Source organism: Rhinopithecus roxellana, chromosome 5 (genome assembly GCF_007565055.1).
Source record: "Rhinopithecus roxellana isolate Shanxi Qingling chromosome 5, ASM756505v1, whole genome shotgun sequence".
Taxonomy (NCBI): domain Eukaryota; kingdom Metazoa; phylum Chordata; class Mammalia; order Primates; family Cercopithecidae; genus Rhinopithecus; species Rhinopithecus roxellana.
In genome coordinates, this window is record NC_044553.1 from 80,442,696 (window position 1) to 80,469,509 (window position 26,814).

A 26,814-nucleotide genomic window follows, 5' to 3' on the forward strand; every position below is an offset into this window, starting at 1 on the left:
CCCAGGCTGGAGTGCAGAGGTGAGAGCAGAGCTCACTGTAGCCTCAAATTCCTGGGGTCAAGTGATCCTCCTGCCTCAGCCTTTGGAGTAGCTGAGACTATAGGTGCATGCCACCACCATCTCTGGCTAATTTTTAAATTTTTTTTTGTGGAGATGAGAGCTTTCTATCTTGCTCATGCTGATCTCAAACTCCTGGGCTCAAGAGATCCTCCTGCCTCAGGTTTCCAAAGTTTGGGGATGACATGTCAGTCACTGTGTCCAACCTGAGCTGAATCTTAATGGACATGTTGGAATTTGCTAGGTAAGGTAAGGTGGCATTGCAGGATGAGAGAGCAGCATCTTCAAAGCCACAGAACCATGGAACACAACACCAGCAAACATTTACATAGGGCTTACTATTTGCTAGGCACTATTCTCAGCAGTTTACACATATTTGCCCATTTGTATGCACAGCAACCTGATGAAATGGGTGGTCATCACCCCCTCTTTTCAGATCAAGAAAGTGAGGCAGAGAGAGGTTAGGTGACTTGCCCAAGGCCACATGGTCTGTAGTAAGTGGCAAAGAGCTGGGATGCAAACCCAGAGTTTGGCTCTGGACTCAGTACTTAGGGTGAGTCATCTTGTACACTCTGCAGGAGGGTTGGAGAGTTGAGTCATGGAGGCAAGAGAAGCTAGAACTTGAAAGCTACAGAAGACCATTAACAGGTTTTAAGCAGGGGAGCTTCCTCTACATCCTACTTATGATGCCCTCTTGCCTAAAAAGACTTTTTTAGGTAGGCTCTTCTTGACTTTCCAGACTATTCTTTTTTCTTTCTTTTTAATTTTTATTTTCATTTTAAGTTCTGGGGTACGTGTGCAGGATGTGCAGGTTTGTTACATAGGTAAATGTGTGCCATGGTGGTTTGCTGCACCTATCAACCCATCACCTAGGTATTAAGCCCAGCATGCATTAGTTATTTTTCCTAATGCTTTTCTTCCCCACATCCCATCCCCCGACAGGCCCCAGTGTGTGTTGCTCCCCTCCCTGTGTCTGGACCATTCTTACCAAACTAAGAAAGAGGGTTATCAGTCTCCAAGCTGCCTAGGAGAGGGAAGTTATTTCTAGTTCAACCTATGATTTGTTTTCAGGCAATTTCTGGGGACAGGTGATCCAGAAAACAGGCAGAGTATGGGAAATTCTTTGCATCATAGGAAACCACCAGTCACATCTGACCATGTCTCAACCTTCTAAACACCTCTTGCCAGTCAAGTCGTGTGTGATCATTTGGACGGTTCAGAGCTAAGGAAATGAATACGATATAATTACTTATACCCTATGAGTTCCACTCCCTAGATGGAGCTACAACAGGGACCTATAAATGATTCTTCATCATCCTTAATCCCCGCATTGGAATGGTGTGTGACACTCCCTTTCTGCAGTGTCTGCTGGCTGCCATTAGACTGTATTTGGTTGTGATTGTAGAATCTGGCTAAATATTTCCTTCTGCTTCAAGTGGCTCCTCTTAGAAGCGTGGTCCTGGGGTCATAGAGTTTTGTTAAAATAAGCAACAACCAAAAGGGTAGCATGTGGCTTATTTCCCAGGTTTATGGCTCCCACTTGTCCACGCTTTCTGGAAACAGAGATGCTCTAGCTGGGGTGAGACAAAGACCCTTCTTCTGTTCTACTGCCTGAAGGAGGTGGGGTGGACAGGGGCGAGGACTAACTGGGCTCCTCAGGAATGCATTATGAAGTTACTATACTAAGAAAGATACAGTGCTTTCAGATTAAGGACTAAAACTTACAAATAGATCTGGTTAAGCAAATGTTCTGGGTCTCTCTTCCATGATCCTTCCTCTTGCATGTCTTATCTTCCCCACTGTCTCTTCTCTTGTGCATGGAGCTGCCCATTACTTGGGACATGTCTTTACTCCTGGAAGGTGAGACGTTCAAGGTAGAGGCTGTCTCCTTCTCTCTTTAAATGACATCCCTCATTTTCTTGGATGATGTACAATTGTTAGCTGCTAGAATAAAGTCCTGCCATTGATGAGAACTAGAAAACTGACTTGGTACAAGGCAACTGGGCCACGCCCACCAACATGGCCCAGGACTGGTTCTGAGGAGGAAATTACTCTTGCCAGAGGACAAAAGATTCCTATCCCTTATATTCCTGCTCCTGAGTCAATGTCTAACAGGGACACATCTGATCAGCAGAGCCTGAATCACGTTCAATGTCCTGGCTGCACCCAGAGATGGGCAAGGCAGTATCTAATATTTCTAGCTTCTATCATTGGGAGTGGTCTTTGCCCCTAACAGCATTCATTAGTTGGGGGTTTCCTAATCCCAAGCAAGACATTCACATTTGGACTCAGAAGACAAGTGACCAATATCCCCTAAATTCCCCTCCTCGCCCACAGATTCAAAATGAGAAAATCCTAAATGCCAAGACCAGGAAAGTCTTAAGGGAAAAAAGGCAAAAAGATATCCTGGATTATCACTGGAATAAGAGGAGAAAAGGCAATCCAAGCTGAACGGCCACTGGGAGATCCAGCAAGCATTTGGTCAGAAGGCTCTCCCTGTACATATCCCTTGGGGAGCTAGTGATGGCTGCAGGGACCTTGTAAAGCGGGAGGATGAGATTCTAAGAGCTAACATCTGGTTAGGAGAAAGATAACTACAAAGCACTCTACAGTACCATACAGTATATGTCCCTGAGGTGGGTACTTCACTTGAGGCCAAGAGATGAGACCAGTCTGGGAAACATGGTGAAACCCTGTGTCTACCAAAAAATAAAAAAAGAAATTAGCTAAGTGTGGTGGTGCATGCCTGTAATCCCAGCTACTTGGGAGGCTGAGGCATGAGAATCACTTGAATATAGGAGGCAGAGGTTGTAGTGAGCCGAGATCGCACCACTGCATTCCAGCCTGGACAACAGAATGAGACTCTGTCTCAAAAAAAAAAAAAAAAAAAAAAAAAAAAAAAAAAAAGAGCAAAAACAACTGGGTGCTTGTTAAAATAGCAGATTTCAGGGTCCTATCCCATCAAGTGTAGGATGAGCCTTCAAGTCTGCATTTTTTCCCACAATTCCCCAGGGTGATTTTGGAGCAGGTGGTCTACGGTCCATATTGAAGACTTCTGCTGCTACACAGAGCAGGCATCTGGTCCACCTAAAGAATCCTCACACCCAGATTCCTTGTTGTTGCCAACTGGACTGTAAGATCCTAGTATATATGAACTTTTGTAGCCCTGTATAGTGTACATGCTTAATAAATGTTTGCTGCATGCATGATGTAACACTTGCATACCCATTATTCAGGCTGTCTCAGGGGCTTCTGAACTTCACCCCTTCAGCTGGATGGAAATGGATAGCCAGCAGGGGAAGGAAAAGACCCAGGAGAGGTCTGAATGAAGCAGAGCAGAACAAAGGAATGTTTTCTGGATTAAATAATATTGTCTGGGCCCTGCAGACCACAGACAGCAGCTGTTGTGGGCTTTAAAGCCATGGCTGCAACCCTCAAGAAGCATGCCCATGGGTGATCAGCATTTGGGAGGCAAGATAAAACAAATGATGCCAAAGATCACAAAGAAAGTGCCTGCATAGGATCTGCCTACTCACATCCTGGTGAGGAAACACAACAACAACACCACACAGAAAAAACTCCAAAACCAAAACCCAAAAGCCTGCAGGTGCCAGACACATACTGGGGCTCTAGGAGAGAAGGGTTTCATAACTCAGAAAAGGTGGCAATTTTGCTGAGTACAACTGAGGGCATCTCAGCTGGAGACCTTGGGCTGGGTGCACATCCCAACAAAGGTGAACGTGTACATGCTTATTTCCTGTCTTTCCCCCTCCTCCGTCTGCAGAAGAGAATTCTGGCCTGACCCCTGCAGTTTCTTCTCATCCTCAAAGGAGAGTCCTTGATCAGCCATAACATTCTTGGGCTTTTGTGAATGCGAATTGGGGAGAAACTGGGAGCGGGGTGAAGAAAGAGGCAAGTTTAAATAATGACTGGAGGGTTTTGTTTAGTTTTGGGTGGAGATGCTAGAGATGAGATATATAGACTAGCTATCTTGTGTGAGTGAAGTGGATGGGAGAATGGAAAGGTTATTTTAAAGAATGGCTGTCTGCATATATAGATCCCCTTCCTGAAGTTTGAGAGCTATATGTACTTGGCATTTTCTCCAGGTTGCATGGAGGGTGTTGTATTAGTCTCCATACTGCTGTAAAGAACTTCCAGAGACTGGGTAATTTGTAAAGGAAAGAGGTTTAATTGACTCACACTTCAGCATGACTTCAGAGGCCTCAGAAAACTTACAATCATGGCAGAAGGTGAAAGAGAAGCAAGGTACTTTCTTCACAAGGCGGCAGGAAGGAGAAGTGCTGAGTAAAGTGGGGAAGAGCCCTTTGTAAAACTATCAGATCTCATGAGAACTCACTTTCATGAGAACAGCATGGAGGAAACCACTCCCATGGTTCATTTGCCTCTTGGTCTCTCCCTTGTCACAATGGGATTACAGGGATTGTAAGTCAAGATGAGATTTGGGTGGGGACAAAAACCCAACCATATCAGTCGCCTTTTAACACTGCTGCAAGCCTTCCTATTTATGTAGCCCATCTATGACAAGGCTCCCCTGGGCTACTTCTATCCTATGGCACCTAAGCACATCTGGAGGCCACGTGAGCACATTATAATATCTTCTCTAAAAATGTAGATATAAGTTCTGATGAATGATATAAGATGTTTTTCCTCAAATTCCCATTCCCCCATGCCTAGTCTCTTTTTCAGGCTGGCTTCATTCTGTTGTCCCCAACTTCTCCTGTACGCTCTTTCACAGACTTCTCCAAGTGCCTCAGGTGGCAAAAATCCTGGCCTTCATAAGCCAGACAACAGCCTCAGCAGGAGACTAGAATGAATTAACTGATCACTGACTTCTTTTTGTTTTCAAGAATATACCTGGGGCCCTCAACATCCACTCACCCTTCCACATATGAAGTTAAGAATGCCTAATTTAAACCTAACCATGCAGGATGGAAGTGATTCCCAAAGTGTGGTCCTAGAGCAGGAGCAGTATCAGTATCACCTGGAATTTATTAGAAATGCATATTCCTTTCTTTTTTTTTTGAGACAGAGTCTTGCTCTGCCACCCAGGCTGGAGTGTAGTGGCATGATCTTGTCTCACTACAACCTCTGCCTCCTGGGTTCAAGCAATTCTTGTGCCTCAGCCTCCCGAGTAGCTGGGACTATAGATGTGTGCCACTACACCTAGATAATTTTTTGTATTTTAGTAGAGACAGGGTTTCACCATGTTGCCCAGGCTGGTCTTGAACTCCTGAGCTCAGGCATCCGCCCACCTCAGCCTCCCAAAGTGCTAGGATTACAGGTGAGAAACGCACATTCTCAGGCTTGCTCAGTCCTGCAGAATCACACCTTCTAGAGGACGGGTCCAGCCACTTGTGCTTGAACAAGACCTCATCCTGTTGACAACCACTGACTTAGGAAAAAGTTTGGAAAGGGTGGGTTCCTTTTTACCAACAGCATCACTATCTATATTTCTACAGGACTTAAAGTGCTACAGGTTGTGCCTACTGGGCTTTCTATTCTTAAGTTAGAGATAAGACCTGCTTCCTATCTGTTGCAGCAAGTCTGCTCTTCAGTTGTTACATGGAGTTGAACCAGTGGGTATGGGAGCCATCACAAGCAGGTAACAGAAGTTATTTGACCATTGATGAAGAGAACTCTGCACTGAATGCCTGTACACTCCAGTAACAGATCAATCCAGAGAGGGCTGAGCCTCCTCTGTGCCACCCACTGCTTCGAACATTCAGAGAGAACCTAGGAGATAACAAATGCTGCTTGGGCTCTCTCAGAAACACCATCACTCAGAATTACTGACCCTTGCCTGGACACACATCAGTTCCAGAAGAGCTGCAATACCCTCAGTTTGCTGACCCCTGAACTGAACAAGCCTCTATTTATTTGTTACACTTTTCTTCTTTGAATCCAGCATTTTTCTTTTTAAGTGAAACATTTCAAGTTTCCAGAAAACTTACCCCCAAACTAAGTGCCATGCAAAAATTGCCAAGGACTCAAGCCCACAGCACTTCACACATTCCAGCAAAGACTGGAATAGGACACAATACTTGAGCTGCCCTTGTGACTCCAGGAGAGGGGATGTGGGCTTCTCTAAGCAGAGCTCCAGGCCCTACCAGGAATAGCTCCAAGCAGGGTGGCAACCTAAGGAGACTGTCCCACCTCCATGTACTGGAATGACCTCATGCCTGCCACGCTACCCGGATGGCTTCATCCTCTGAGGAAATACTGCCACACGACTGGAAGCTACATGTGGAGAGGGATGGGCTTGCTTTTGCTTATCACAACCCCAGCCAGGCACTGAATGAATGACTGGATGAGAATGAAGCTTTCAACATGTCTATAATCCCTAGTGTCAGAGCAGGGATCCTAACTTATGATTTGTATGTAGTAAATGATTTTGGAATGAATATATTTTTTTCGACTTTTATTTTAGGCTCAGGGGGTACATGTGCAGGTTTGTTTTATGTGTAAATTGTGTGTTGCTAAGGTTTGATAGACAAACGATCCCGTCACTCAAGTAGTGAGCAAAGGACCTGCTATGTAGTTTTTCACCCCTTGTCCCCCTCCCACTCTACCCCCTCTAACAGTCTTCAGTGTCAGTTACTATCGTCTTTGTGTCCATGAGGACCTAATGTTTAGCTCCCACTTATAAGTGAGAACATATAGCATTGAGTTTTCTGCCCCTGCTTTAATTTGCCTGGGATAATGGCCTCCAGCTCCATTCATGTTGCTGCAAAGAACATGATTTTATCCTTTTCATGGCTGTGTAGTATTCCGTGGTGTATGTGTACCATGTTTTTTTTCCCAATCCATTGTTGAATGAATACATTGTTAACAATTACTTCCATCTCATCTTGTATCTTATAATTAGAAATCAGACATCAGCTTTTGAGAGAAAAAAGCAGCCCGGGGCCATCAGTGTGAGCCTGAGGGCCAGGTAAACATGACATGGGGTTGGGGGACATATGGGTGGAAAACCACGGTCTCCATAAATGGGACGAATTTCTGTCTATTTCACAACTTTGTCTGCGGCTATGTCTGGCACCCGTGCTCTCTAAAAGGATTCTTTTCCATCTCATATTCCTCACTATATTCAACACACTGTTAGGGGATGGCCCTCTTCACACATCCTTTTCTAAACTAACTCCCACGTGACTCAACTCTCTGACTCGCCTGCCATGTGGCCACCTGTCAGGCCCTTCTACGCTTCATAGTCTTTTTCTTCCTTTGTGGGTTAAAACAATGGGAAATTTATTCTCTCCCAGTTCTGAAGGCCAGAATTTCAAAATCAAAGTGTCAGCAGAGTTGGTTCTTTCTAGAGGCTCTGCGGGCGGGTCTGCTGCATGCCCTCTCCTGGTTCTGCTGCCGAACATCCTCGGTGCTCCTTGACTTGCAGATGGGCCCCGGGTCTCTGCCTCCATCCTCACTTGGCCTTCCTCTCCCAGTCCTCTTCCTGGGATTATTAAGCGAGTCCACTTGTGTTTGACCTCCTCTGCCCTCAGAATGGCAAATCCCCCCACATCTGTCACCCGTGTGCTTGGCCCTTTGATGCTCCTCATGACACCACCCACTCTCACGGGGACACACACAAGCTGTGGGCACCCACTCCCCAATCTCGGACAAGGACGAGGGGTGAGGCCACTCTCCTGAGTACACAGGGCTCTCCCAGTCTCCTGGGCTGGCCTGCTGAACTGGACCTGAGCTTTCCTGGAAAACAAAAAAGCGAGACTTCTTTCTCTCACCCACTTGACTCTGCAGCTCCAGTTTGGACTGCTTATTTCTCCAGATTTGTTTTCCCCAAGATTGTAGACACTAACAAGAAATTACTTGTTATATATAACTCTGTTATTATAACTTACAATAAATGTACTAGATACTTTATATTATTATATATGTTGATTGATATTATAGCATAACTCAGATGTAAAGCTCATATTGCAGTTCTAAGGATATAGGAATTTTATTTTTACATCCCATCTGTATTAGTCCATTTTCATGCTGCTGATAAAGATATACCTAAGACTGGGCAATTTACAAAAGAAAGCAGTTTAATGGACCTACAGTTCCACATGACTGGGGAGGCCTCACAATCATAGCAGAAGGCAAGGAGGGTGCAAGTCATGTCTTACATGGATGGCAGCAGGCAAAGAGAGAGCTTGTGCAGGGGAACTCCTCCTTATAACATCGCTAGATCTTATGAGGCTTGTTTGGTATCATGAGAACAGCATGGGAAAGACCTGCCCCAATGATTCAATTACCACCCACCAGGTCCCTCCCACAACCTTTGGATTTGAGTGGGAACACAGACAAGCCATATCGCCACTGAATCCGTCGAATGATTCTGTGAGGTCAGCAGGGAGCATGATCCCTGCTTTTCAGAAGAGGAAACGGGAGCCAAGTCTTTCTTGCAGCCCACAGCAAGTTACACAGTACAGTGGCCTCCAAGGGAGGAGGCATGGGGAGCTGCACACAGGGTGCAGGTGATAAGGGGTGTAACTGCCCAGAAACAATATAAGTATCACAAAATACATCAGTGATGGATACTTTCCCCCTTGGTGCTCCACGGATGCTGAGACTAGAGCCCAGCCATGGGGTTTCTAAGCTGGTGTTGTCTCCCCTTTACCATGGCCCTTCAAGGTCAAGGCAGAGGTGATTTTAAAGGCTCCTGGAGGGGCACAACCCACATATTCAATTCACAGGAGAAACTAAGTCCTCTTTTTCCTCTTTTGTCAAAGGGGTGTGTTAGGTCAGCCTGGGGTGGGGAGGCAGTCCCCAAAGGCACCACGTTAGAGCTGGGAATTCTGAACTTTGGTGATAGTACTTCTCTGTTCTGGGTGTAAGACATTTCAATACAGTCTTTGGTTTCGTTTAAAATATAAATAATTAAATTTCTCATAGTTTTGATGACCAGGAAAATCCTACTGCACCCTCACTCTACTCCCTGCCTCTCAGCCCGTGGCGCCACACCTCATCTCCATATGGCTCATCACCCCATCCCGCCACTTCTTTGGCTCCAGTCCCATCCCTTCCTCTCACCCCACATTTCTGATGAAAATTATTCCAACCAATCCATGCCGCTCGCTGTCATTTTCCTGACTTCACAGGGGAAAAGAGATCCTCTCCAAGTTTTAAGACAGATCACAGGTACAAAAAAAAAAAAAAAAAAAAAAAAAACCTAACTGCGTCCATCTTTTGGCAGAAACAGTCTGTTGGCTGAAAGCAGAAGTGATCTGGGCATGAACAGGTGTCCTTGCTTGAGGCCAGCATTCCTTTCTGTCTTATTTTCAATCACGCCTGGGGTGCAGTTCACACTATCACCACGTAGGGGCGCTGTTGCTCTGGAAAGTCAGGGCTTCTGCAGGCAGCTGCCTTCAGTTAAGAAAAACTGCCAGGTTACAGGGAGGTGATATTGATTTTTTATTTCTTTTAAATTAATAATCATTGGCGTTCTGCATACTGCTTAATTTCTTAGTTGTAGAGGTACAGAGTTTAAGCCTGTTAGATGTCGTTTATGGCATTTTCCAGAGGCAAATAATGAGGGCTCAGGGATACCTTGGCCGCAGCTAAATTACTGGTGAAGGTTTTTCACGAGTTTAAAAGTCTTCCTGGACCTTCAGGTAATATGAGTTAAATAATTACCATGTTAATTGCAGCGGTCCAAAAGATAAAAGGGAAGAAAATGAATTCACAAGAAAGAAAACTTTTAGGTTTATTAAAGGATAGAGGTGGGGGCAGGGTTAGCTGAAGGGAACAGGAATCATACTATACCAGACCTCACAAATTATGCAGCAATGATGACTGGTTATTAAAAAGTGTAATGAAGCCAGCAGTTCCAGAATTTATGAGATTGTGGATTAGAGGCCTAGATTCCTCAAAGTGTCTGCAGCAAATCCTGATTCCCAAATCTCTAGCTTCTCCCAATGTAAAGTGGGTGCTTATTCTTGCCTGCAGACAGTTAGCATTTGGCTAACATTAACTTCAAATATGTAATTTTGGAGACCCTCAAATAGAACAGGTTATAAAAACATAATACCCTCCTGGCATTGTGAGACCTTGTTACCCACAGTTTGTGCCAGGAGAGCAATGCAAAGAAAATTGGGGGCAAGCCTGGGGTCTGAGACTTACTTCTGCCACTAACTTGGTACACTGAGTGAGTCACATATCCAAATTCTTTCTTCTTTCATCTGTAAATTGAAGCTTTTAATTGAGCTTCCCTCTGAGTCCATTCTGATTCTGACAAACACCTCCCCTCCCCGTGTTCGGCCCACATGGTGACAGCCTTCCTGGCCTTCCAGTCCATTTCTCTCACACCCTTAGGGGGGCAGATTGGACCACTTTGCTCTACTTCTCTCCACCTAAAATGTCCTTCTTCCCATTTCACTGCATTTCTATGTTTTTAAATTCCTACTTCAGGTCTCAGGGCAAAAGTCACCTGCTCTGAGAAGCATTCGCTGATACCACAGAGGCAAAGAGTCTCCCCTCCTTTATGATTTTGCTGTTCTTTACCTATACTTCTCTTTGGCACCTACCCTTTTTCTCTTTTGGGTTATGATGATTTCAGGAGCCTTTTTGCAACAGCCAGGTCTCCAGGGGCATGACTGACGTTGATTTATCCATCCCACAGGGTCCGGCTCAGTGGCCAGCACACAGCAGGAACCAAGGAAATGGCTGATTGAGTTAACAGTCACATGTTCACAGACACATTGTATTTTGTGCAGAGCATCTGGGCTCAACTTAAACACTGATGTTCAGCTGACAGGATTTTGTCCCTGGTATACCTGCACTGTCTCTCTCCTACAATTCAGGCAGACTTCCCCAGTGGTTAGCATTCTTGGACTCTGAGTCAGACTGCCTGAGTTCAAAGCCTGGCTCTGCCACTTCCCAGCTATGAGAGCTTGGACAAGCTGCTGAACTTCTCTGTGCCTCCATTGCTCACCTATGCAGTGAAGTTAATGACAGTATTCTCTTTATACAGCTGCCGTGCAGATAAAATGAGCTAATACTTGTAATACACTTGAAAAAGTACCCAATGCAAAGCAAGCTCTCAATAAATGCTGCTAGCTTTAAATAGTATTTTTACTACTACTAATCAAAAGATAACAACCTGGGACTTCTTGCCAGTTAGCAGTATCTTTCTCTAATGGTAAGAACAAAATGTCCCCTTGCGTTTATCCTGGTGCCTATTCATAGTCTCTAGTTAGTTTTACTGGCATCCACTGTAGAAGGCTGAGAAATGCATCCAAGACAGCCTGCTCCCTGGGTGGGCTTCAGTTTTGGGTCTTCACAGTGAATCGTAGTTTGGCAAAAGCCTTGAGTGAATGGAAAACAGATTAACTCGCTATCATTTCAGCCTGCCACCAGCCATTTGCTAAATTGCACAATTTGATATGGTGTGTGTCCTCCTGGCCCCTCTCAGACCTGCCCAGGCGCCAGCCTTGCCTCTTATCTATATGGTGCTATGGCTGTAATTCATCTGACCACTTGTGCCATGCATCCTCTCAGCAGATTTGTCCTTTTATTTGCTGCGATTCAAGGACAGAAGAAAGAAAACGGAATGAAGAGAGGTGAGAATAAACAACAGGAGAATAAATACGTTTCAAGGCACCTTCCATGCAAGGAGTTTTGAGACATTCTCTCTCCAGGTTGGAGCTCAGCAGCGGATTGCACCTCTCTATCCATCATTGGGCCTGCTCAGCCTGTATCTGGCTGCAGTATTATTTCAGAGAAAACTCCTTTTTCTATCTTTCTGATCTTACTCTAATTTCCTTCTACCTCCTCTTAATCCTATTTCCTGGTAAAGAAGTTCATTTTGAAGTGGGCCAGGCACGGTGGCTCATGCCTGTAATCCCAGCACTTTGGGAGGCCAAGGTGGGTGGATTGCCTGAGGTCGGGAGTTCAAGACCAGCCTGGCTAGCATGGTGAAACCCCATCTCTACTAAAAATACAAAAATTAGCCACTGTAAAGGCAGGTGCCTGTAATCCCAGCTACTTGGGAAGCTGAGGCAGGAGAATTGCTTGAACCCGGGAGGTGGAGATTGCAGTGTGCTGAGATTGCACCATTGTATTCCAGCCTGGGCAACAGAGCGAGACTCAGTCTCAAAAAAAAAAAAAAAAAAAAAAAAAAGAAGAAGTTTATTTTGAAGTGAGACACTGGTAGTACAGATGACGTCTGTCTGCCTCATGGTCTTTTCCCATAGTACCTAGATCTAGACAAATGGGCCGTGGCTTTTGGCATGTATGTCCAGGTAAGGACAGGCAGATGGAGGAAAGGTGGGAGAATGATGGAAACAGGAATAGCCTAACTTGTTTTTCTCCCTCCAAGTGTTCAGATCGCCCCCAAGCTATGCTATAAATCACAGCCACATTAAGCTTAAAGTACAGCCTGAGCTCTGTTGATCAAAAACCTGGGTGTAAAAGGATGTGAAATTATGTGGTCCAGTTGCTTCTTGTTACAATTTGTCATTTGACAAATTGTATTGTTACATTGCCATTTGACAATGACCTCACCAACATTTCAATCAACCTTTCTCATTCTTTCAGAGCCTAGTGCTTTTCACACAGCTCAGTTGGCAGGGAGCATTGCGGAAACCAGAATGCTGGCTGCACAATTTCATGTCTGCCCTTCATGCAGGTGGCACGCTCAGGGAGTGATGCTGATAAATGCCTGAAGGATGAAGTTCCACTGCCCTGCTGTGGTGGCAGCAGCAACAGGGGCAGGGGTGGTAGTCATAGTGGCCGTCGTGATGCAGTGATAACATCTACTAAGGAGTACCCTGTGCCAGGCCCTGTTCCACGTGTTTTATACACACCAATCAACCTGTCTAATCCTCATGCCGTGGTTATAGGGGTATATACGCTATTATTAGACTCATGTTATTGAGACATTGAGAGATTAATAAACTGGCCCAAAGTCACATAACTGACATCAGAGGTGGTATCTGAACACAGGCAGTGTGTTGTCAAGGCTCACAATCTTAACCACACTCTTTAGAGAGCTCAAAGAGAGAGGTTCTTGTTTCTTCCTGAGTTTGACTTCAGGTGATCATTTCCTTGTTTGCAATGGGCAGATACTGACACAGATTATATTAGCACTACAGCCTAAGGTCAGGTGTTGACTGCTACGTTCTGAGAAAAGTTGTAGAGTTCTGCCCAAAGGCCTGAAGCTCTAAACAGAGGACATCAGCTTAATCTTTTTTTTTTTTTGGTAGGGGAGGAGTCACTTTACAGTTTTAGTTTTAGGTTAATGTAATTAACTGAGAATACTTTGAGAAATTCAAGTTAAGACAGTCAACTTACAAATCTGATACTTTATAAGTTTTAGGCTTAATATAAAATACTGGCATATTTGCAAAACTTTTCTCATTCAGAGCTGTGAACAGGGGACAAGGATCTGACAGGAATATTCAGATCAATGTTTCTCGAAATTGTGTAACGCATATAGAGCTCTGTTAAAGAACAAATTCTCACAGTGCTCTGGTATTTATTCACATTCTTTTAATTTCAATGCTACAAATGTAAAACTAGGAATAAACTTTTTTTTTTTTTTTGAGACAGAGTCTCACTCTGTCACCCAGGCTGGAATGCAATGGTCCGATCTCAGCTCACTGCAACCTCCGCCTCCTGGGTTCAAGCGATTCTCCTGCCTCAGCCTCCTGAGTAGCTGGGATTACAGGCATGTGCCACCACACCAGGCTAATTTTTGTATTTTTAGTAGAGCCGGGGTTTCACCATGTTGGTCAGACTGGTCTCGAACTCCTGACCTCGTGATCCACCCACCTTAGCCTCCCAAAGTGCTGGGATTGCAGGCATGAGTCACTGTGCCCGGCATAGGAATAAACTTTTTATGCTTTTAATTATTATACAAGTGTACAACCAAATGAATGCACATAAACACAGAGACACAGATGAGTAAAATTCAAATCAAGAAACATTAATTCTCGTGATGGATGTTGCTATGGTAACACTAATCGCCAGTGTTGTGCCTATCAGGTCAAACCATAGGCAGTTGCCACTTTTGTAGATCATAAATAAAAGAGACGTTAAAACAATTTTAATTGGGAGGTCATTAAGCTGAAGCAATTCTAGCATTTTAAGTTCCTATGTAAGCAAACCAAAGCCCAATGTGAACAGTAAAATGAAACTAGAGAAGTTACCAATCAGAAACCCCCAACTAACCTCTAACTAGGGACTTTCTACTCTAACAAATCAAATATGTTTTCTTTGTCTTACTTCCATGTTCAGCCTATTAGAGGCACTACCCACGCTGCTGGGTAGAGCTCTCTGAACGTCTTCTGGTTCTGAGTGCTGCCCGCTTCATGAATCCTTTAATGCTCACATAAACTCTGTTAAATGTATTGTATCCAAAGTTTTTCTTTTAACAGTGGCAAAAAGACTAACTTACATGTTCCATTTTTGTTGACTTGAATCTTTTGACTCTGAACAACAGGGACCCCTTACTGGAGTCTCTGTTTTTGTTATGATTTTAAAATAATGTGCTAGTTTTTACAGAAGTAATCCAAGTGTACTCCAACATACATGACTTAAAAACTTTGACTCATCAAAATAAGCGTCATTTTGTATTTCACACTCTACTTTCTGCTACAGAATTATTCCAAGTTGTTACGTACTAAGATGAAACCCAGAGAAGACATTGTCCAGCAAGGTGTCCCAGGTGTCCATGCTACAGGGCAGGCACCCTATGATGACTCAACCCTCCCTTCATTTTTATCCTTCCAAATAGCTATAAAACTGGTTCATTAAGCTTGCTGTGACTTTAACAGAAATGCACCAATTATCTAATATGCTCTTTTCTGTTCTTTATTAGATTGTGACACTTATCATAGTATGTACCTCTAATGTACTATGCCATTTCCATGATGCCAAACTGAGTCAATATCTACTCTAAGAAACTAAACTCAAGGTCTATAAAAATGTCATTCAACTGTGAACTATCACAGCAAAGGAGTTTTGCTTTTGTACCTGATGATAGAGCCCCACACAGTACAAAATGAGGACAAGACAGGTTTTATCAACCCAATGACAGCCAGATATGCCTTGCAAACATTTAAAGTCAAGTGATGTGATTTTAGATGATGTCTTGGTTACCTACAGGACTGGAAACAAAGGCACTGAAATCTCATGACAGCACTGAGTTATAAGGTGGTCATCTAGGGTATATCTACACATTATTACACTAAACATATAAAAGATTATCATAAAATTTTTTTAAGTTACCATCAAAAAACACACAATTTGAAAAACTGGTAGAATTTGCAAGTCATCTGAGAACCACCGGGGTCTGTGGATCTTAGTATAAATAGACTCGAGTTGATCTAAAACTGCTGAGTGCATGTCAGTCTTCAGAAGATATGGCTTTGCCAACTACCCTGCCAACAACAGAAAAGGACTCTTCATCATTTCCTTTAAATAGTAAGTGTTATAAGTGGATTAACAAGCATGAGTCAGTTTGTTAAAACTTGATTTAAATACAACTTTTTGGGGAGCATATCCTTCACATAAAGCAAGAGCTAATTACTCTAGCTCTCTCCAGTGGAGCAGAGGGGAAGGCTGCCTGTAATGAGAAAGCAAAGTAAGCCTGGAGGTTTCATAGTTAGCTATACAGTTTCCAATATAGGGCTCCTTCTCATAGTTGGGGCTACCTCCCTATTTAACATAGACTGCAACAAATGGTACAGTAAGAGTAAAACACAAGTTAAGAAAGCAGCAGTAGTAACAGTGCTCTTGATCTGTTGAGAGCCCATGAGAAGATCCAGCCATAAGAGCAATGAGTTATTTCCCTTGCACTTCAACTCCTGGCGGAGGCTTTTAATGTCATCGCACTAGAAAGGTCCTGTCATCTGTGCTTCACACAAGGTCAGATTCTAAAGAAAAGTAACATTTCCTGACAAAGGGGGCTTGAGAAGCCTCTCCCAGCTTACTGTCTAGAATAACACAGACCTTGAGGGGATTACATGGCAGTTAAAAAATACAGCGCTCACAATAATGTTGGATCAAATATCTGAGTACCTAATGGCAAATGCAGATCTTGGGGCTTCTCAGCCTCCATAATCACATGAGCCAATTCTTTACATAAATCTCTTTATACACACATACAGACACGCAGCACTCATTAGAAAGACATTAGGAACAGCAATACCACAGGACATCTTTATTGGTTGATTGTTGTATTTTTAGTAGAGATGGGTTTCACCATGTTGGCCAGGATGGTCTCGATCTCCTGACCTCGTGGTCCACCCACCTCAGCTTCCCAAAGTGCTGGGATTACAGGCATGAGCCACTGCGCCTGGCCCTTATTTCCTTGTTTGTAGTTAAGAGCTTTTCCTCCAGGTGACTGGATAATTTTCTCTAAACATCTCCCTTCCCCCATCCTCTCCCATTTATTGTCTACAGTAACATTAACATTTGGATGCAAACAGCCCCAGCAATCCCTGACCATAGCAGCCCTGAGACCATAGCAGCCCTGAGAAAGCAATATAGCATCCCAATCTTTAAAAGAAGGTACAAGGGGGTGACCACCATTGATACTGAAAGCTTACTACACTTCAGGAAATAGAAAATTCAATCCCATCACCAAAGCAGGCCCCTGCCAGGGATTCTTCCAGCAGAAGGGCGGGCAAGGAGACCTAGTGCTAATGTGGAGGTTTGTACTTCCCCAAAAGTCTGGTTGTTGGGAGCTTCAGTGAATTTGTGTGTGATGACACAAGGCTACATGGGTTAGAGGCAGCCATCATTTATCCATAAACATATACTTGTATATATACATGTATAAAGATTGTATATGTCATCATGTCTAAGGTCTCAACAGTCCACCTGGGTAGATGGAAGTGCTTTACAAAGAAGGATGTTAAGGCGTATGTGACTGCCCAAGGTGATGCTGTCATCGGTGGGGCTACACTTTGAACCCCCCACTTCTGAAAGCAAGTCCTTTACTCTTTGCTTTGCTGTGTTCATGTCCTTTCAGAAGCTTAAATGATTAAGGAAATGTAGGGGATAATTATTATAATTTAGTGGCTAGTTTGCTTCCCTGCGGAGAGTAGACTGCCTAGTCAATTGTTAATTGTTAGGGGAAAAGAAGGAAATGTTGCTGTGAGGTCCTTTTCTCTCTTTTCCATGCTACCCTCCAGGCTCACTCACAAGTTACAGGATCACAAAGGAGTGGATCTGGAAGGCAGCGAGGACCCTGCAGGGATACACTCCTGCCGCTTTGCCTGTGCCACCCAGCTCTCCCCCTTACATTCTTACTACAGCCACCCAATCTCAAGAAGCTGCTGATTCTGTTTTGAAACATTACTGATTGTCAAGGATGTTTTTCCCTTACACTGATCTTAAAAAATCTGTTTCCCTGCAACCTTGTCTCATTCAGCTCTAATCCTCCTCAACTTCTTGTGAATCCCTTGAAGTTCTTCTCTTCTCCAGGGTCCCCCCTTCCTCTCACTACTCTTCATCCTGACAGATCTTCCTGGCTCATCACCCTGCTGGACACTCTCCCAGGGAGAAACTGAGATTTGTCATCGTTCTCTTACAGTGGGTGCCTCCATGTAAGCCAGCACTTCCAAGGTGCTCCAGATATGTAGGGATGCAGGAGGACCCCCAGTTCCCTCAATTCAGGCATTCAAATTCCACCCGTGGCAGTAACCACGGTGGCAGCTCTGCCACTCTTTCAGCCTTCATTCTGGCCAATGCTTAGACAAACTAGCTCTGCAAACTGGAAAATTCCAATACCTAACATGTCCTTCAATTTGGTTCATCAGTTGAAATCTTTTGAAATTCTGTCATTTGACTTCTTTGTTGTGCTTGCCCTATAGGGCCACACACAGAGTCTTGAAGCATGCAGGGCTGCTGGCAGGGACTTGCATCCTGGGGACAGCTCACATCGCATCATGGTTGGCAGCAGAGGCGCTGGCATCAAGGGTTTCCCTGGGGGAAAGGGTGGCTCTCAGGATCTGGAATCAGAGGCAGTGCTGGAACAAGGCAGACGGGACATTGGGTTCTGGCTTCATACAGAGCACATCAGACAAACTTCAGCAAACAACTTCCCTCAAGCTTTAGGAAATATTCTCCCATCCACCCAGAATTTCCAGCTTTCCCACAGCTTCATAGGCTGAGGCATCTTAAGGGAGCTTCTCAGATCCACAGAACGGACTTTCCTTTCTAACTCTGAATCAGTCATAACCATGACTTTGATCTACACCTCCTGTCTTCATTCAAGATCTTCATAGAAACTTGAATAGGAGTGGGTCAAAAAGAAGGGTCCTGTGCCCTTTCTTCCTCACACCATGCGAGCATCACTAATAAACACTTGTGCATGACTGTCCATCCCAGGTCAGTGCAACCTTCTTGTACAGCCAATGTTTCTCCAGCATATTCATTACCAACCAGATTTTGAGAGGTTCCATCACATAGCTTCCTGAAATCAAGAAACCTGAGATCTTTAACATTCCTTTTAATTTCAGTAACTTTATTATAGGTTCAATATTGTACTATCTTGGCCCTTTCTGGAAATTAAACATAATTTTCTTTCGGCACTCTCAGGTAAGATTCATTTAGGTCTGCAGACGGGCTTAAAGGAGTTAAGTATTGGCTTATCGTTTTGACCATTTTGGGCTTTTTTCTTTTGCTTTCATTTATTCCTTATGTTATTTTTATTTGAATATAATAATTGTACATCTTTATAGGGTACAGAGTGGTATTTCGATAGATACAATGTGTAACGATAAATCATGGTAATTGACATATCCATCACCTCAAAGAGTTTTCATTTCTCTATGTTGGGAACATTCAAAATCTTCTATTCTAGCTATTTGAAAATATGCAAAAATTATTGTTAACTGTAGTCACCCGACAGTGCTATAGAACACTAGAACATATTCCTCTGATTTGGCTATAATTTTGTATCCTTGAACCAACCTCTCCATCTCCTCCCCTCCTACCCTTCTCAGCTTCCAATAACTACAATTGTACTCTCTACTGCTATGAGATCAACCATTTTTCAGACTCTGTATGTAAACGAGATCATATGGTATTTGTCTTTCTGTACCTGAGTTATTTCACTTAACGTGATGTCCTCCAGGCTCGTCCATGTGGCTGAATACTATTCCACTGTGTAAATATACCACACTTTATTTATCCATTCATCTGTTGATGGACACTTAGGTTGACTCCATATTAGTGATTGTGAATAGTGCTGCAATAAACATGGGGTGCAGGTATCCCTCTGATACACTGGTTTCCTTTGGATAAATGCCTAGTAATGGGGGCTGGGCTTGGTAGCTCACGCCTGTAATCCCAGCACTTTGGGAGGCCAAGGTGGGCAGATGACTTGATATCAGGAGTTCAAGGCCAGCCTGGCTAACATGGAGAAATCCCCGTTTCAACTAAAAATACAAAGATTAGCCGGGCATGGTGGCATGCACCTGTAATCCCAGCTACTGGGGAGGCTGAGGCAGGAGAATCACTTGAACCCATGAGGTGGAGGTTGCAGTGAGCCAAGATCATGCCACTGCACTCTAGTCTGGGCAACAAAGCAAGACTCCATCTCAAAGAACAAAACAAAACCAAAAAACCCAAAAACAAAAAACATAAAACAAAACAGAAATCTAGTAGTGGGATTGCTGGGTTGTATGGTAGTTCTATTTTTAGTTTTTTGGAGGAACCTCCATACTATTCTCCATAGTGGCTGTACTAATTTACATTCCTACCAACACTGTATAAGTGTTTTTTTGCATCCTTGTTAGCATTTGTTATATTTTGTCTTTTTGATCATAGCCATTCTAACTGGGGTGAGATAATATCTCACTGTGGTTTTTATTTGCATTTCCCTGATGATGGTGATGTTGAATATTTTTTTCATATACGTGTTGGCCATTTGTATGTCTTCTTTTGAGAAATGTCTGTTCAGATGATTTGCCCAGTTTTCAATCGCAACCCTGTTTATTGTTTTCTTTCCAGTTAGACCATTGTCTTTGATTGGAAAGATAAATGTGAAGTTGCTTTTACTTCATCTGCCTTCTCAACATCAACTACCATAGCCACTCAACCCCCTGAAGCAGGAAGTACTTCAGTGCCTCCTTACCCTTACTGCTGGATATCTTCTATTTGTTCCTCCAGAAACACTACCTTTCTGTATGCTGCTCTGAGCCCTGAGAGAGATCTTGGATGAACTGGATCAATGGATCTCTCTTTGCCTTCTGGCTGGGTTCAGCCAAGGGGACCGGGAGGTGGTGGAGCAGACAGTGGGTCATTTCCCTTCCTGCCCAATCCCACGGGTTGGCTGGGCTCCACCACTGAGAGCCACTGCTTCTGCTATGGGTCCCCTCCCCCTAGACTACTCCCATCAGGTTCCAACTTGCTCCATCTCTTGTCACTTTCCCTGTATCCTACCCACACCTTTTAAAATCTTCTTTTTATTAAAATATCCTCAAATATCTTCAGTGAGCCATCTGCTTCCTCTGAGATCATATCATCTTTCTTGTCACTCCAAATCAAATGGTCATTTTGCTGTGGTGGCGGCTGACCTCAGGATGTTTTGCAAGAGTCCAATCTTTTCTGAGTGTTATTCTTTCAGTTTTGGATGCTTTATGTTTCTTTCTCCTTATCTTTCCTGCTTCATTTTGTGCATCTTTTAAAAATTTCAGCTCTTCAGAAAGAGTTATGTAGTTTTCTAATTTAATTGCACGTTTCCGTTTTTTTTTTTTTTTTTTTTTGTTTGTTTTTTTCCTCAGTAGAAACATTTGGAAATCCCAAACTTGCTAGAGAAACTCAAGTTTGAAAGGGACCTGGGGTCACATGAGAGTTACCCAGTCCAGCTCTTCTCATTCTATGCCCTTTCCCTCAGGCAACATCTCACATATAGAAAATCATGTTTGGCTTTTGTCTCTGTATTTCTAGTAACAAAGTTGTCGTGATGCCCTCACAAATGATGGAGTATGTCACAACAGTGAGGCTTGTGAACCACTCACCCAGCTAATTGACAAAGATTCTCCTCTCTGCTTTGAAGCTTTTCAGGAAAACAAGCCAGGCCTGGAAGAGCTTAAAAGAGGCTCAGTCAAAATTATTCCTTAAGAATTGATCCAACATGAAGCATGCAAAAAAAAAATTTTAGTTAACATATTTATCCGCCCCTACTCCAGGAAACACATTATGGCTTGATTTTACATCAGGGATTTGTGCTCATAAAAGTATTTTAAGGAGTTAGACTTGGGGTAAAGATAAGACAGAAAAGACTGATCATAAGATTTATCTAACTTAGCAATGCCTTAAAAAAATGAAGAATTATAGCATCAAAATAGTGAAACTAGCCAAAATTTTCATCAGCAGCCACCAACCAAGGAAAGGGGCATAACCTAATGTCACACATTTCCAAAACCGTCAGCCAAGGAAATTCTGCAGAGAAGCAGGGGAGAGAGGCTTGGCCTGGCCTGGCCCTGCCACCTGGCCTCTCCTCACTCCTCATGCTTGCTAACCTTTCCCTGTGAATCTGGAAAAGACAGAGATTCTCCTTCTAACGAGGGAAACCTGGAGAGGGCTGCTGGAGAGGATAGGAGATAAGAAGGTAGGTGGAGGATGGGCTGTCAGTGACGGAAGTGAATTTATAGTATCATCCCATTTTTATAAAAGTGAGTCTGGCTATCTCTCTAGTCTGCCAGACTTCTACTTATGTATATGCATAGAAAGAATTCAAATATAGAAACAATACTGAACAATTATGAGGCTTATGGTTAGTGAACAGAATCAGTGCAATGTCAAAATAGTGATTTATTTTTTCTTTCTATTAAAATGCAAGTCCCATTTTGTGTGAGAATCTTGTCTGTTCCATCGATAGCTTATAGCTCTAGGCCCAGCACCTTGAAGGTGCCTTGCACAAAGTATTCTCTAAATAAACACTGGTTGAATGAACGAATGAGAATGAACTATAAAATTCAGGAGGTAGATGACAGAGAAATGAAGAAGCATTAAAATCATCTTCTTTCATTGCTGGAAGATGACTGATACTATATAAAAGTGAACCATTAATTAATAAAAGTATTACAACTCCAATAGCTTTTATAATCTCTTTTGATAAAGCATCTGTAAAAAATCAATATGTTGGATAGTAAAAAAAAAATTATATGAGGGTCAGAATTCCTCCCATGTTACTTTAGTTTCATTTACTTCTGTATATAAGTACAGCGGATCTGAATATGTATTTTTTAAATTAAAAATGGCATTAGAGTATGATTCCATTTTTATAGTGTGTCTCTCTATCTAGCCAGCCAGCTTCTCTAAGGATATATCCATATATATGTATATACACACACATATATATGCCTACATAATCTTTGAAAGAGTATGAAATGATGTCCACTTAATGCTCAACATCGTTATTTTTGGAAGATGAGATTTAGAAAATGATTTTACTTTTTTCTTTTTTTCTGCAGCTCTTGAGTTCTTTAAAATGAGCACTCGTGGTCTTCACAGAAACATGCTGCCATTTTTATTTAAATTTATTTTAATAAAGGTGATAATGAAAGTAGATGCTGGTGTATCATGTTACTGTCACAGATTGAAATGTCTAATAATTTGATTTTGTTTCTTTTAAAATAAATGATTAATGATAACTCTGAGGACAGACTGTAGGTTGAATAAGACTTTGCTTATTTACAAAGGTTTTCTTAGCTCACACATGCTCCCTCTCTCACTCTTTCTAAAGCATACTGTCACAGAGATTCCTGGCTCAAGTCTATTTTGGACTGATAATGTCAGCACACGCTAGAAGGCAACTCCATTTTTAAGACACCTAATTATTGGCAATTAAAGCTTTCCTGTAATTTATAGGATCATTCCAAAATGCATTCCACTGAACAGTGCATTCCGAGACTCTTCTATATCCCTTCTCTGTCTCACACTACGGACAAGGTAAACTGAAAGAATCAGACTTCCAGGAAGTGTTAGGGCCGTAGGTGAATGACCAGGCATCAGTCTCCCCACCTACATTCTACAAATAGCGTGCATTTCAAAGTCATCCTATTCTCAGGACACAGTAGAGAATGCAGTCTTAACGTGTGTTTCTCACTCTTCTCAACAGCAGATATGGCAGGGCATAGAGCAGAAGGTGATAAGTTTAAGAGTCGGGAGACTTGGGTTCTATTCTTTGCATTTACTTCTGGCCTAACTTATACACACCTAACTTCTCTATGACTTACCTTCATTATCTGAAAAAGGATTAGACTAGATCCCTGGTTCTAGACTCTGGTTGTATCTTGGAATCACCTGGGATGCTTTACTAACTGGTGATGCCTTGGGTGCACCCTTAAAATCTCTGGGGAGCTTGGACATCAGAAAGGCCATAAAACTTTGCATGTGATTCCAATGTTACAGTCAAGGTTAAGGACCATTGAGCTTCTTGATCACCAAAATACCTTTATTCTAAATTCCACCTTATATCACGGAATATTTTAGCGCTGGCTCAGTCCTGGTTCCCCAACACTCTGAGAAAAGTGGGGACAAAAATGTCAGATCTTCATGTGTAGGGGTGGCTTGTAAATCCTCAGGTAGGACTGACTAGGCAGAAAAACATCCCTTCTATCTAAGCAGATAAGCCACAGATAAAATGACACCAGACCATTTGTTTCATTAATATGCCATGTAGGGTTCAGCATTATCTTCAGAAGCCTGTCACTTTTTATTTGATTTGGCCATTAAAAGAGTCTCTTTTACCTCCACTTGCTCTAATTGTAATGGTGAAGGTTTGCACTGCTGCCAAATGGCCTTGTAATGTTATTAGCTGTTGCTTCTCAATCTCTGTCTGCTGGAAATTCTAGTTATTCCCGGTACAACTGGTGTGTGGGGTGGAGAGGCTGCATCCTCAGAAAGTGCACACTTGACCCTGGAGACCAGGGTAGGGATTGGCAGGAAGGAATGTGGAAGGCTTTGCAACCATTCTCCACATTGCAGCCTGTGTGGCTTGTAAAGTGTCAGCTTGGAGAGGCTCCCCCTCACCCAGATCTCCTTTCCTGAATGTTTCTGGTTAGAGTGGACCACAACAGATGCTTACATGTGAGATTCAGAGGAGGAAGGGAAGCGGCAGCCATTCTGTAGCTCACACCTGTTTTATCTGTGGCTCATGTTGCTGGGTGGGGCAGCAGCCAAGTCACAACTGCTCTGCCTTCCCTAAATTTCCCTTCAGCTTCTGTGATTCTTGGGCCAGGTGTGTGTGTATCTCTGTGATGATGGGAGCCAGCATATCCTGCAGGACAACTACAGCATCCGGGGAGGCAGTGATAACTGACCTGAGTTCCAGTGGGTCTTCATGGGTTCTGTGTGTGTGCCTGGGGGTCCCAGCCCACCCCTGCTCTCCTGACTTCATATCCATCTTCCTCTGCTGACTGCCTGCCTCTTGGACTTCAAGCTCCAACATCTCATGGTCGGATGTAAAGACTACAGCCTTACAGAGGCTGCTTAATCAGCAAACATAATTACATAAGGTCAAATCCTTGTGATGAGTATATATATACACACACATACACATATGTATATTGTATATATACACACACATGCACATATTTATAATGGCACTCACATATATGAATATATACACACATACACATAATGCTATATCCTAGTGGTTCTGCTTTTTCTGATTGAGCCCTGAGTGTTATTGGCCTTTTCAAAATTCATATCGGACATGTCACCCCCATTTAAAACCTTCAGTGGTTTCCCACGGTTCCCCAAACCAAAGTCCTCTCCACCCCTCCAGCCTCACACCACACCATGTTACTCTGCCTTCTTACTTGCCTCAGTCACCACGATCATCTTTTAATCCCTGCTCTTGCCATCATCTCTTCCACACTAGGGTTTTGCAGATGTTCCCTCTGCCTGGATCTTTCTTTCCAGCCACCTTCAGCTGCTTAACACCAATTCAGCCTTCCTATCTCAGCTCTAAGTCAGCTGAGTCCAAGTCTCCTCTGGTGGTCTCTTCTGTCACCGTGTGCTTCTCCTCTGAATGCAAGCACAGGCTTGACTGTGAACTTCCTTGTGTGATTTCTTGCCTAACGTTTCTTTCTTCTACTGGACTGTAAGCTCCAGGAGGGCAGGAAGGGCTGGCTATTCTTATTCTTCAGTGTGTTTTTTCTACCTCTAGGTCCTTCCTTGGTAGGCAATTAACTTTCTTCTTGGCATAAGAAACGTGAGTTGAGTGAGTGAATAAATAAAATATGTAGCCTGGCCAACATGGTAAAACCCCATCTCTACAAAAAATACAAAAATCAGCCTGGACATGGTGGCACATGCATGTAACCCCAGCCACTGGAGAGGCTGAGGCACGAGAATCACTGGAACCTGGGAGACAAAGGCTACAGTGAGCCAAGATCACACCACTGCACTCCAGTCTGGATGACAGAGACCCTGTCTCAAAAAGTAAAAGATAAAAATAAATAAAAGATGTTAAATGTCAATAATAGACTGGATAAAGAAAAGGTGGCACATATACACCATGGAATACTATGCAGCCATAAAAAAGGATGAGTTCATGTCCTTTGCAGGGACATGGATGAAGCTGGAAACCATCATTCTCAGCAAACTAACACAGGGACAGAAAACCAAACACCGCATGTTCCCACTCATAAGTGGGAGTTGAACAATGAGAACACATGGACACAGGGAGGGGAACATCACACCAGGGCCTGTCAGGGTGTGGGGACCTGGGGGAGGGATAGCATTAAGAGAAATAACTAACGTAAATGACGAGTTGATGGGTGCAACAAACCAACATGGCACATGTAAACCTATGTAACAAACCTGCACATTGTGCACATGTGCCCTAGAACTTTCATATATATAAAAGATGTTAAATGGATGAAGGAGATGGAAGAAAAGTGACAGAAATGGCCCAGGGGGTGAGATGTAAAGGAATTTAAGGCTTGGAGCCCAGCCAGACCTGGTGATCTATCTGAATCTGCCACTGTGGGGAAAGCCCATCCCAACGGCACACAGGTGCCTTGAGAGGTGAGAAATTACTAACTCACATATGATGATAGATGCTTGTCGTGAACTAGACAGGCTTCCCTTTTCCATGGCCAGTTTTCGCTAATGATTTTTTTTTCAGTCGTGACAGCCGAAATTCTTAACTATTGAAGCAATCACAAGATGGTGTTTAATTTTTTTTCTTGAAGTTAAAATTTCTTTAAAGTAGAAGTAGAATTTGGAAATGAAGCATTCCCTTCAGAATAAATTAGTGAGTGTCTGTAGAAGAGAAAAACAATTAACACATTCATGCATTATGGCTTAGTTTTCACCTTTCTTTCCAAGGGCAATTTATCTAAGAAAAGCTGTTTGTCCTGATTTTGGTTGATTTATTCACTGTGCTTGCATTTGCCTAAGTATATTTGAATTTCATAGTCTCTGCTTCCAGCCCAGGGCAACACCCTCATAAGCTCTGGACACAACCCTGGCGCATGAAGTCTGAGTGAAAAGTTCTAGACTGGTGTTTATCTGTGGCTTCAAAAGGAAGAAGCCAGCAACCTGTGAAAGTCAGGCCACTACATCTCAGCCCTGGAATAAAAGCCAGGAAACTTGGCATTAGCTTCTGATTTCACCATTATTTAGCCATGAGTCCTTGCAGGACTCACCTAACTAATCTCTCTGAGCTTCCATTTCTTTGCTTGTAAAATGAGTGTTGAACCAGAAGCTCACAAAGAATCATTAAACTCTGCAATATTATGATTCTAAGGTTTACCCTTTCTGGCA

At 43.1% G+C, this 26,814-nt stretch overlaps 1 protein-coding gene across 8 annotated transcripts in view; it reads right to left on the reverse strand.

Annotated features, from left to right (window-relative positions):
- Nucleotides 1–26,814, reverse strand: part of RGS6 (regulator of G protein signaling 6) — a 626,178-nt gene that overhangs the window by 133,239 nt on the left and 466,125 nt on the right. The window contains exon 1 of one of the 8 annotated variants that reach the window (XR_004057311.1): nt 8,134–8,214. The exons of the other annotated variants lie outside the window; for them this stretch is intronic. The gene's annotated coding sequence lies outside the window, so the exon portion shown is untranslated. Of the gene's footprint in view, nt 1–8,133; nt 8,215–26,814 lie in introns of those variants that run through there. 8 annotated transcript variants of the gene reach the window in all.